General features: G+C 39.5%; 1 long non-coding RNA gene across 1 annotated transcript; it reads right to left on the minus strand.

Moving 5' to 3' along the window:
- Window positions 1-443: 443 nt before the first annotated feature.
- On the minus strand, window positions 444-6,663 carry LOC138829443 (uncharacterized). The gene is made up of 2 exons (XR_011372609.1): window positions 6,602-6,663; window positions 444-5,995 (listed from the first exon to the last, which is right to left on the minus strand). It is a non-coding gene; the product is annotated as an uncharacterized lncRNA (long non-coding RNA).
- Window positions 6,664-10,015: the final 3,352 nt, after the last annotated feature.

Consider the following 10,015-nt stretch of genomic DNA (forward strand, 5'->3'; position numbering starts at 1 on the left):
CAGCAGCCTAGACAATCAAGTGAAATTCAGTAAACATAAACCCTGAGCATGGCTCCAGGCTGGATTCTGTGAGTGTCTCAGAAGCTACCCCTCAGGGAAAAGCTACAATTTGCTGAAAGGCCTCAATTCTACCCAGAACCTAGCCTCATCACAACTTCTCCAAACTAGAGGAAACAGCCATCTCCTTCTTTTGTGAAACTCAAAGCAGATCTCCCTCTCATTGAACTAGCCTGGGAGGAGGATCACAAAATCCTGGGTAAAACAGAGCATTTTCCTTCCTGCTTAAACAGATTGACTTAAGAAACCAATCTAGCCAAAACCAAACCAAACACCACAAGAAGACTGGAGACTCCACCAAGAGACTGGTTACAGACACAGGGAGATACAGGATCTTCCCATCTAATCCATCCCCCCCCCCAAAAAAAAGAGCTCTTTGTTGTACCTTTTTGTTTTTTAGTTTTTTAAATTGTTTTCTATTATTCTTTTTTTTCTCCCCTCCTATTTTTTATTTTAGGTGTATATGTGTGTGTGTGTGTGTGCTTTGTTTAAATCTCTACTGACCTTTTGGTCCTTTTTTTCTTTTTTTTTCTTTTTCATTCTTTTCATTTTTCTTCAGTTTCTTTCTTTTTTGTGTGACTTAATTGCTGTTCTGCTCATCCTCAGATATATGCCGTCATCAAATATTAGACTGAAAGACCCTAGTCCCCTAGGATACTTTCATCAACGGGAGGGCACCCCAGAAACTCAGACTCCAGGCCGGGAGATGCAATAAGCAAGAGGAGTTTATTTGACATTTGCGCAAACGGACTCTCTGCCCCAGTCAGTCAGAGAGCCCCGAGCAGCGGTTAGAAGCCTTTTTAAAGGCAAAAACCCACAAGATTAACGCATAACACAAAGCATCCCGTGATTGGTCCATTTAAAGGTCACCATATACGCCAACAATCACTTTGCCAAGCGGAAAATTTTGTAACACTCTTTATAAAACAATTGGCTCATGGTTGGTTTAAGGGGGGTTTACATGGTTACAGGCCTATGATTGGTTGACATTTGGCTTACCTTGGGGTGTTGCCAGGTGGTTGTTATCTCAAGTTTCTGTCTGGGGAATTTCTAAATGGGAACTGAGGAACACGTACTGTCTGTTCTTTATCTACGACCACTGACCTTGTCCTGGGGCCGGCATCTGGTCCCTGAAACTTCTTAACTCATTTCTGGGAAGGGAAGGGTCAGTGTTAGCATAAGCAAGTTTACAGAAGCAGAATCAGCAGTTAGCAAGTTAGTAATGGTAATGGTCAATTATTAATCTTTCATTTCCCACTTCTTCTGTCGACTAATTTTAATCTTAAAATTCAGGGTGTCCATATATTATTGATCAGTGCTTGGTATTGAGATCTCAGAACTAATGGACGGACTGTGCTGATTTTTTTTCTTTTACAAAAGACACTAGTCTGTTGAGTATACAAGGTCCGATTGTAACAAAATTAACAGTACCAAAGACCCTTACATTTTTTTCCACAAGTTCTGACTCCGTGTATCACAGTTAACTTAATTTTATGCCAGCTGTACTTGTAGGCTCCAATTTTAAGACATACTCATACCATTTGAGACATACTCATACCATTTGCGACATACTCATACCATTTGCTACATACTTAAACTTTCTGAGGTTTGTCTTAAATACAATTTTTAAATTTTTCCAATTCCTTTTCCAAGGCTTTCTTTACCATTTGCTACATACTTAAACTTTCTGAGGTTTGTCTTAAAGACAATCCTTACTTTTTAAATCCTTTCTTCTCCAAAGGGGACATTTTCCCCCAATTCTTTTCTCAAAACTCTTTACTACCCTCCTCTTTGTTACAATTCCTTGAGCTTCTTTGTGGCTAGAGTTTAAAACTTCCCAATTTTTCCTGTGGCTTGTGAAACAAAGTTATCTCAGAACAACTTCAAGGTAACACTGGGATTTAGAAGCTTGCTAGATTTTAAGGCTAAGAGTATTACATCCATTGATAACACACTCAGGTTATTACCATACCAGAGCCAAACTAGGCTGTGACCATTGAGTGGATTTCCAGTCACTATGCACTGAAGTACCTAAGGCAAGCAAGCCAGTGATATCCTTGTCCCCAATATCCAGGGAAGAGAGGGTTTCTGGATATCACCCAAAAGAATGTCCCACAAGATCTTAGATTTAGCTGCAGTCAACCAGGAAGCAGACTCAGGTGATGGAATCAGGCAGGAGTTTCTCCAGGTGGCTGTCAGGACATCATCAAACTTTACCCATTAGGGTATGCAGCAGCAGCAGCAGCAGCAGTAGGTTCTCTCAGTGGCTACAAGGGACAGTCACACCTCTTGATGGCCTGTAAATTCCTACACAGACTGGTTAAGGATATATTGCATAGGCTTGGCAGGCTTTGATCCTGCTAGTTTTTAAGATCTTTAAACAATAGTCCAGGACAATTTACCAAAATCACAACTTTTTTATTAACCAGATATTTTTGTAAATAGACACAGAAGGCTCAGAAGTCTTAGTCTTTTAACCATCTCTGACAGATGCAGTCTCCACACCTTGCACACCGACAACTGTTAACACTATTTTTTATGCCTTTTAAAAAAAATTATTTTATCTATTTTGTCTCATTTTTTCAAAACTGACTATGGACCATTGATCTTAAAATGGGGGTAGAAGTGCGAAGGTACATCTTCTGTAACTACTTCAAGCTGACTTCAGGGGCATTGATCTTACCTAGCCAGGAACCTATAACCTTAGCCTATTTTACAAAGAGGCTATCAGGGTTAGATGTCATTAAGAACAATATTTAACTTTTGACAACTGCACAGACCTTTTCTCCGGCTACAGCAGTGTAGCTTGTTTAGCACTCTGGTTTGCAAAAGCATCTTTCTAGATGGCTTAGGAATGTGATCTCTAATGATCCCAACAATGCCTAAGTTACATTTGCAGGCCTTTAGACAGATATCAATAGAAATACACTCTCAGGTTTACAAAATTTTTCCTGAACAGATGAACTTCATGTAACTAGTGTCAGCTCAATTAGAGCTGCCAATTAGAGCTTTTGGCACATAAAGGGGTTGAGATTTAAACTATCCCCCACATTTTATAACATTAATTTTTACTATCACAGAGGACTGGCAAGTTCCTGTCCCTTACAAGGTAGTCATGAACATTAGGCATGCTTACAAACTATCTCCCTTGACCTCCTGGCTCTGACCAGTTTTGAAGGGCCACACACAAATGACTCTAGGATCTGACATTTCTGCAATCCAAGCAGTGGCTTACTGTCTCTGGATGCTCCTCCAGTGCTTTTGTCCTAGGTGTGTCTTCTCCACATTGGGATAAATGCCTCATTGGCATTTCCCTTTAGCTGGTCGCTGGACCTGAACTCGCGGCCTGGGTGCTGTCCCTCAGCTCTACAGCTCAATGCTAGTACTCTGCCACAATGAGTTCCAAAGCAACTCTGCTTGCTCATTCAGCACTCTGCTGCCTGAGTAGAGGTGACAGTCTCACAGGGACCTTTTTGTGCCCGGGCTGGCTTTGAACCAGTTTGCAGATCAATGAGATTCATAAAAGGCCACCTTACTCCAATTAAAAGCAACAAGGTGGTCAACATAGAAGTAGCTTTTAAGCATGCTCTTACCTGAAACTTATTAAGAGTCAAAGTTACATCAAACAAACTTGTAAGAATCCTCTGTGCTTTGCTCTGGGATTTGCAGGAAACTTAAAAAAAAAACCAATAAGAGCAAACTAGAATAGCAATCATTTTGATAATACTAATTTTTTTCTTTGTGTACAGTGAGGCCAATGTTAAGAACAATTTTACATTTAAACTTTATATCCGAAAATCCATTTCCGATTTTTTTAAGTCTCCTTTAATCTTCTTTTTAATATTGTATACCTCAGTTTTTATTTGCATTTTGAAAAGATCCCTTGAAACATTGAGGCCAAGTTTCACTCATTACCTCTTGGCTGCTTGTTTTATAACAGACACACATTAAGATTTTTGAACTCAAATGACAATTTTTCCTTAATGCGAAAATAACAATCATCATAACTGAACCAAAAAGCTAGACTTAACACCTTTATAACTTTTAAAAACATCCTAATTGCAGAACATAATTGAAAGTAAGCCACATTATACAAATAACTTTTTAACCCTCTTTTTAAGGCCTTCCTAATTTTAATGTTAACACATCCAAGGGAAGTTTTAGCAATACTAATCAGATCATCACATCACTCACTTTAACCATCATGTTTTCAGTGTCTATCTGCAGGGCAAAGAGACAACAAAGATGGGCCACTCAGTCCCTTCTATAGAATGGGCACACACCAAATCTGACTCTTTAGGGTTAGATGAACTGCGTTTGTGCCAGCTTGCCCTCTTTCACTATGCGTGGACTACTCCCAGTACTTGTCCCACCATGCATGGCCAGCTGAACTGCACTTCTACTTGTTCACCCCTCACCCCTAACGATAGGTCTTCTGTTGGCTTCTAAGTTTTTCCCCTTTTCTTATCTCTTGGTTTTCGAATGAAATACACAGTTTTTAGACAGACAGAACAAGTAATATCTTTGATGGTGTTAAACTAACCTTTATATTTAAATTTTTAATATTTATCCCCAAATTTTAGCCAAGGGAACTAGATCCCAATTAGCCAATGCATTTTTGTTAAGCCAGATAACTTGATTGCAGTATAAACAGTCTTATGCATTTTAAAAAATTAGTTTTTTAAAATACCAGATTTTCTAATTTTCAAGTTAAAGAATCTTTAAAGAGCCATTTAAAACATTTTTGTTAATGTCCAAACCTCATAACCTTTTGAACTTTTAAATTTAAACTCACCCAATTGTTACAGCATGCTGACAATTCTTATCTTTGAACACGTTCACACACACACACAAAACACTCACACTCTGGTTTGCAAAAGCATCTTTCTAGATGGCTTAGGAATGTGATCTCTAATGATCCCAACAATGCCTAAATTACCTTTGCAGGCCTTTAGACAGATATCAATAGAAACACACTCTCAGGTTTAACCTTTTGAATTTTTAAATTTAAACTCATCCAATTGTTACAGCATGCTGACAATTCTTATCTTTGAACACATTCACAGACACACACAAAACACTCACACAGATCTTAAAGCGCACAAAAATCAAAATCAGTTGTACGTACACCTTTTAAAGTTTTTAAACAAAAATTTAAGACAGTATTTCTTTTAAACTAGGTACCTTTGTTGGGCTTTATTTTCCCAGAGCTTGTTTGTCTAGCAAGGCAATTCACTAATTAGTCTCTTGAATCCCTTCTGTTGGAGGAGGGCTGGGGGAGGGGGTCACCTAAAACTAAACTGGCTAGATTTTTTTAATCCAATTTTAGACAAGAGCACTTTACAAATTGTTACATTGTCAGGACTAGCTGAAAAAGTCCAAACCAGGCACAAAGCCTTCTATACCCTCCCTGCCGGCAGCCTCCACAATGAGAAAATGCAGCCTGAGGCTTGAAGGGAACCAAACTAACCCAGTTGGAACTTTTATTCCCCCAGAGATGTTTAAATAAATAAATAACAAAAACTCAGATAAACACAAAAAGCAAGGATCCACATTTAAAACTGGTACTAATTCTAAAATAGAACTAGACAAGAACTGAAGGCTGAGTTGGGGAGTAATGGTCCCCAGTTTATTCCTACCGGAACTCTGTGCTGCTCCCACTCAGCAAGCTGAATCCAGAGTCTGTTGAGTGAGCCTGCCACACTCACCCAGAACTTCCCTAACCCAGAAAACATAAAACAAACACACACACTAAAGTAAACAAGACAAACAAGTGGCCACATCGACAAAATCAAGTCTCAGTGAATGGGGTGACATCTCACCACCATTCACTTACCAGGGGGCTCAACACCCCCTACTCACCTCCAGAAGATTTTTCTTTTAGATTCCTGCAGACGTTGACTCAGGGGCCTTCCAAGGCAGAGGAGAATTCCGTCATCTTGGGGCAAGGGAAAAGAAAAATCCCTAGTGGCTGTCCCCTCAGACTGACAGGTTCTCCCTCATGCTCAGACCCCCCTGAGCCAAGGCCCAAGGCTGAGATCTAACTGGGGCCACTTGCAGGTGGTCAGTGGCAGCTTCATAATTGACAAACAAGTTACAAAAGCAGAACCAGCAGTTTTTGTTTTCAAATGAACTAGGACAGGGTCTCGGGGTGTCCTAGGAGTAGACTCACTTGTTGTCCCATCTCTATAGAGAATACAAAACACACATTAAAACCAGTAACACTAAACAGAGATAGACAGAACCAGATGCCGTGCAGCAACCGAGTGAATACAGATGAGGAAGGAAATTACAGATGGGAGTGGCCGGCCTTGCCTTAAATCCCCAGAACAGGGAGACACTCGAATCTCTTCCTTCCCAGGATACTGGGCACTTCTGCTTTTCCCTCTGGCCCAAATACAGATTCAAAGGACCCTGGGGCAGGGTTCCAGGGTGGGACTAGGGTAATGGGCACATCTGCTTTTCCCTCTAGTCCAAATACAGATTTGGATTCCAGAACGGAAAACAAAAGTGACAAACACACAAGACAAGAGCTCTATCTTACCTCCTGCCGGTCCTGGAATCTGGGGTTTGGGGGCGCCTGTTTCCCGGTAAATGCACCAAATGAATGACCCAAATCCCCTAGGATACTTTCGTCAATGGGAGGGCGCCCCAGAAACTCAGACTCCAGGCCGGGAGATGCAATAAGCAAGAGGAGTTTATTTGACGTTTGCGCAAACGAACTCTCTGCCCTGGTCAGTCAGAGAGCCCGGAGCAGTGTTTACAAGCCTTTTTAAAGGCAAAAACCCACAAGATTAACGCATAACACAAAGCATCCCATGATTGGTCCATTTAAAGGTCACCATATACGCCAACAATCACTTTGCCAAGTGGAAAATTTTGTAGCACTCTTTGTAAAACAATTGGCTCATGGTTGGTTTAAGGGGGGTTTACATGGTTACAGGCCTATGATTGGTTGACATTTGGCTTACCTTGGGGTGTTGCCAGGTGGTTGTTATCTCAAGTTTCTGTCTGGGGAATTTCTAAATGGGAACTGAGGAACACATACTGTCTGTTCTTTATCTACGACCACTGACCTTGTCCTGGGGCCGGCTTCTGGTCCCTGAAACTCCTTAACTCATTTCTGGGAAGGGAAGGGTCAGTGTTAGCATAAGCAAGTTTACAGAAGCAGAATCAGCAGTTAGCAAGTTAGTAATGGTAATGGTCAATTTTTAATTTTTCAAGACCTTACCACCATTGTATACACACTTAAACAAGAATTGTATTACTCAATTCAAAACTTCTTAGCCTTAAATTCTGTAATAGCAGTATTATCTCTTTTTCCCTATATAATTTTTGAGAATCTTTGTTTTTTAGTTTTTCATGTCTCCTTTCTAACCCTCCCCTCTTCTAATCGTATCCTTTTCTTCTCTCAATATCACCTTAAACTTAGATAATTTTTAGGATTCATTTTTTAAACTTAAGTATTCGTTTTTCCAATTTTTCTTGTCTGTTTTATGCTCTCTCCTACTATTCTGTCCAATCCATTTCCTTCTTTGAGATTAGAACTTGGTTAAATTCACTCTCCTTTTACCTTTCCACATTCTTCTAATCCTATTTTTCCTCATTTGTCCCTAAATATAATAATTTCTGGTTTGCCAAATTCATCCTTGCTGTTGTTAGCCCATTAATCCATAGTTGTTTGATGTTTAATAGATTGTATCTGTTGACCTAGATTATATCTGCATTATTTTGCCTGTGCCACTACAGGACTTTGGTTGATGCATGCCTTGAAAAATGTATTCTAGCAGAAAACTGGTGTCACTTCATATCAAATGGGCAGAACAAGCCAAAAAAACACAAGAAAAATGCAAGTTCTGGTATCTCAACTCCCACTCATGATAACCAGGTGACAGAACAGATAATGTGTATTCCAGAGGAGAGTTCCGCAAAAGCTCTATAAATATTACTAGAAAACATGGTGAATGAACATGAATAAAACCTGCAAAGGACTCAGTGTGAACATGATAGGGAGAGAGAGGAAGCAAACCAAAGTTCAATACAGTAATCTCATGAGCATGAGGAAGCTACTCAAAGATTGATACAGAATTGCGTGAACAGGATAAGAACACTCAAAGAGAAATAAAGCAATTGTGTGAGCAGGCTGAGAACCGTGAAAGAAATACAGGAATTGTATGAACAGGCTGTAAACAGTCAAAGAGAATGTCAGGAATTGAGTGAGCAGGCTGAGAAAAGTCAAAGAGAACTACAGGAATTGCATGAACATGAGGAAGCTAATCAACGAGTAATACAGGAATTGCAAGGGGGGGACGAGAATAAACAAAGATCAATAGAGGCATTCATGGAATCCTTAAACAGACACCTGAAAAAATTCAGGGAGACCACAAAGGGAATGCTGAATGGAACCCGACAGAATGAATGGGAGTATAAGGAAACCATAACCAAACAACTAAGTGATTTGAAAATAAGCACTGAAGACCAAGTTAAGGAAGTAAAGAAGCTCATACGAGATCTAAAACAAAGCTTCAGCAAAGCATTTGAAGTCATCAAAGACAAACAATTAGAGGAAAATGAATAAAAAACAAAGAAGAAAATCTTGACAGTAGATTAGGCCATGCAGAAGATCGAATCTTGGTGACTGAAGACAGCCTAGATATTATAGAGAAAGAATGTACAACTATCCAAGACAAATCCAGAAATAGTCTTAGATATATTCAGCAATTGGAAGACACCATCAGAAGGCCTAATCTGAGAATAATGGGTGTAGAGGAGCACCTAGAGACAGAAGAAAATGGTCTAGGAAATTTGTTTAACAGGATCCTAGCAAAGAAATTCCCAAACATGCAAAAAGATAGGCCTATTCAGATACAAGAAACTTTTAGAACCCCAAATAGACAAGAAGAGAGCAGGACATCCCACCGTCATATTATAATATGCACAAGATCAATTCAGACCAAGGAAAAGATCCTTAAAGCTGTCAAGGAGAAAAGATCAATCATCTATGAAGGGAAACAAATTAGAATAACTTCATTTTTTCAGCAGAAAAAATTAAAGCAAGAAGAGACTGGAATGATGCATGCCATGACCTAAAGACAAAGTAGGAACCAAGAATACTGTAAACAGCTAAATTCTCCTTCATAACCAAAGGTGAAATAAAAACCTTCCATAGCAAAGAAAAACTGAAAAAATATATCTCCACCAAACCGGTCATACAAAAGATACTTAAAGATGTCCTACACAGACAGAACCTACAAGATGACAATAAAGGCAAAGAAACGGCACCCAAACTGAGAATCCAAAAACCATGGGAAGAACCAAGTTGCTGCAGCCCCCAAGAAGGTGGATAAAATTGCAGAAACTACCAAACACTTCTTAGTCCTTTCTCTCTACATTAAGGGACTTAACTCTCCAATTAAGCAACACAGACTGTCTAGTTGGATTAAAAAGCGACATCTTTCTATTTGATGCATTCAGGAGTCAAATTTTGCCCCCCCAAAAAACAAACACATTTGCAATGTTAAAGGCTGGAACAAAATCTACCAAGCAAACTGTCCCCATAAACAGGCGGGAGTTGCAATCTTAATATCAGATTAAATAGACTTCAAATTAAAATTCGTGAGAAGAGATAAAGAAGGTCACTACATACGAATTAAGGGATATTTCTTTCTTTCAGGAGGATATTACAATAATAAATACTATTCGCCAAACAATGGATAGCCGAAATTTATCCAACAAACACTATTTTCCCCAAAATCTCAAATTGATCCAAAGACAAGTGGTGCCTGAGGGGGGGGAGGGGAGGCATGGAGGATTGGATAGGGGGTAGGAGGGAGGCTGGGAAGGGATGTGAAGGGTAAACAAAGGAAGAGGCTGCAGTGCTTGATAAAAAATGTATGCATTATCCTGCCCATGTAATTGTAACCCCTCTGTACAGTGAGTTCACAAAAAAATAAAATAA

Source organism: Dipodomys merriami, unplaced genomic scaffold, assembly GCF_024711535.1.
Source record: "Dipodomys merriami isolate MVZ:Mamm:240054 unplaced genomic scaffold, mDipMer1.0.p SCAF_1719, whole genome shotgun sequence".
NCBI lineage: Eukaryota > Metazoa > Chordata > Mammalia > Rodentia > Heteromyidae > Dipodomys > Dipodomys merriami.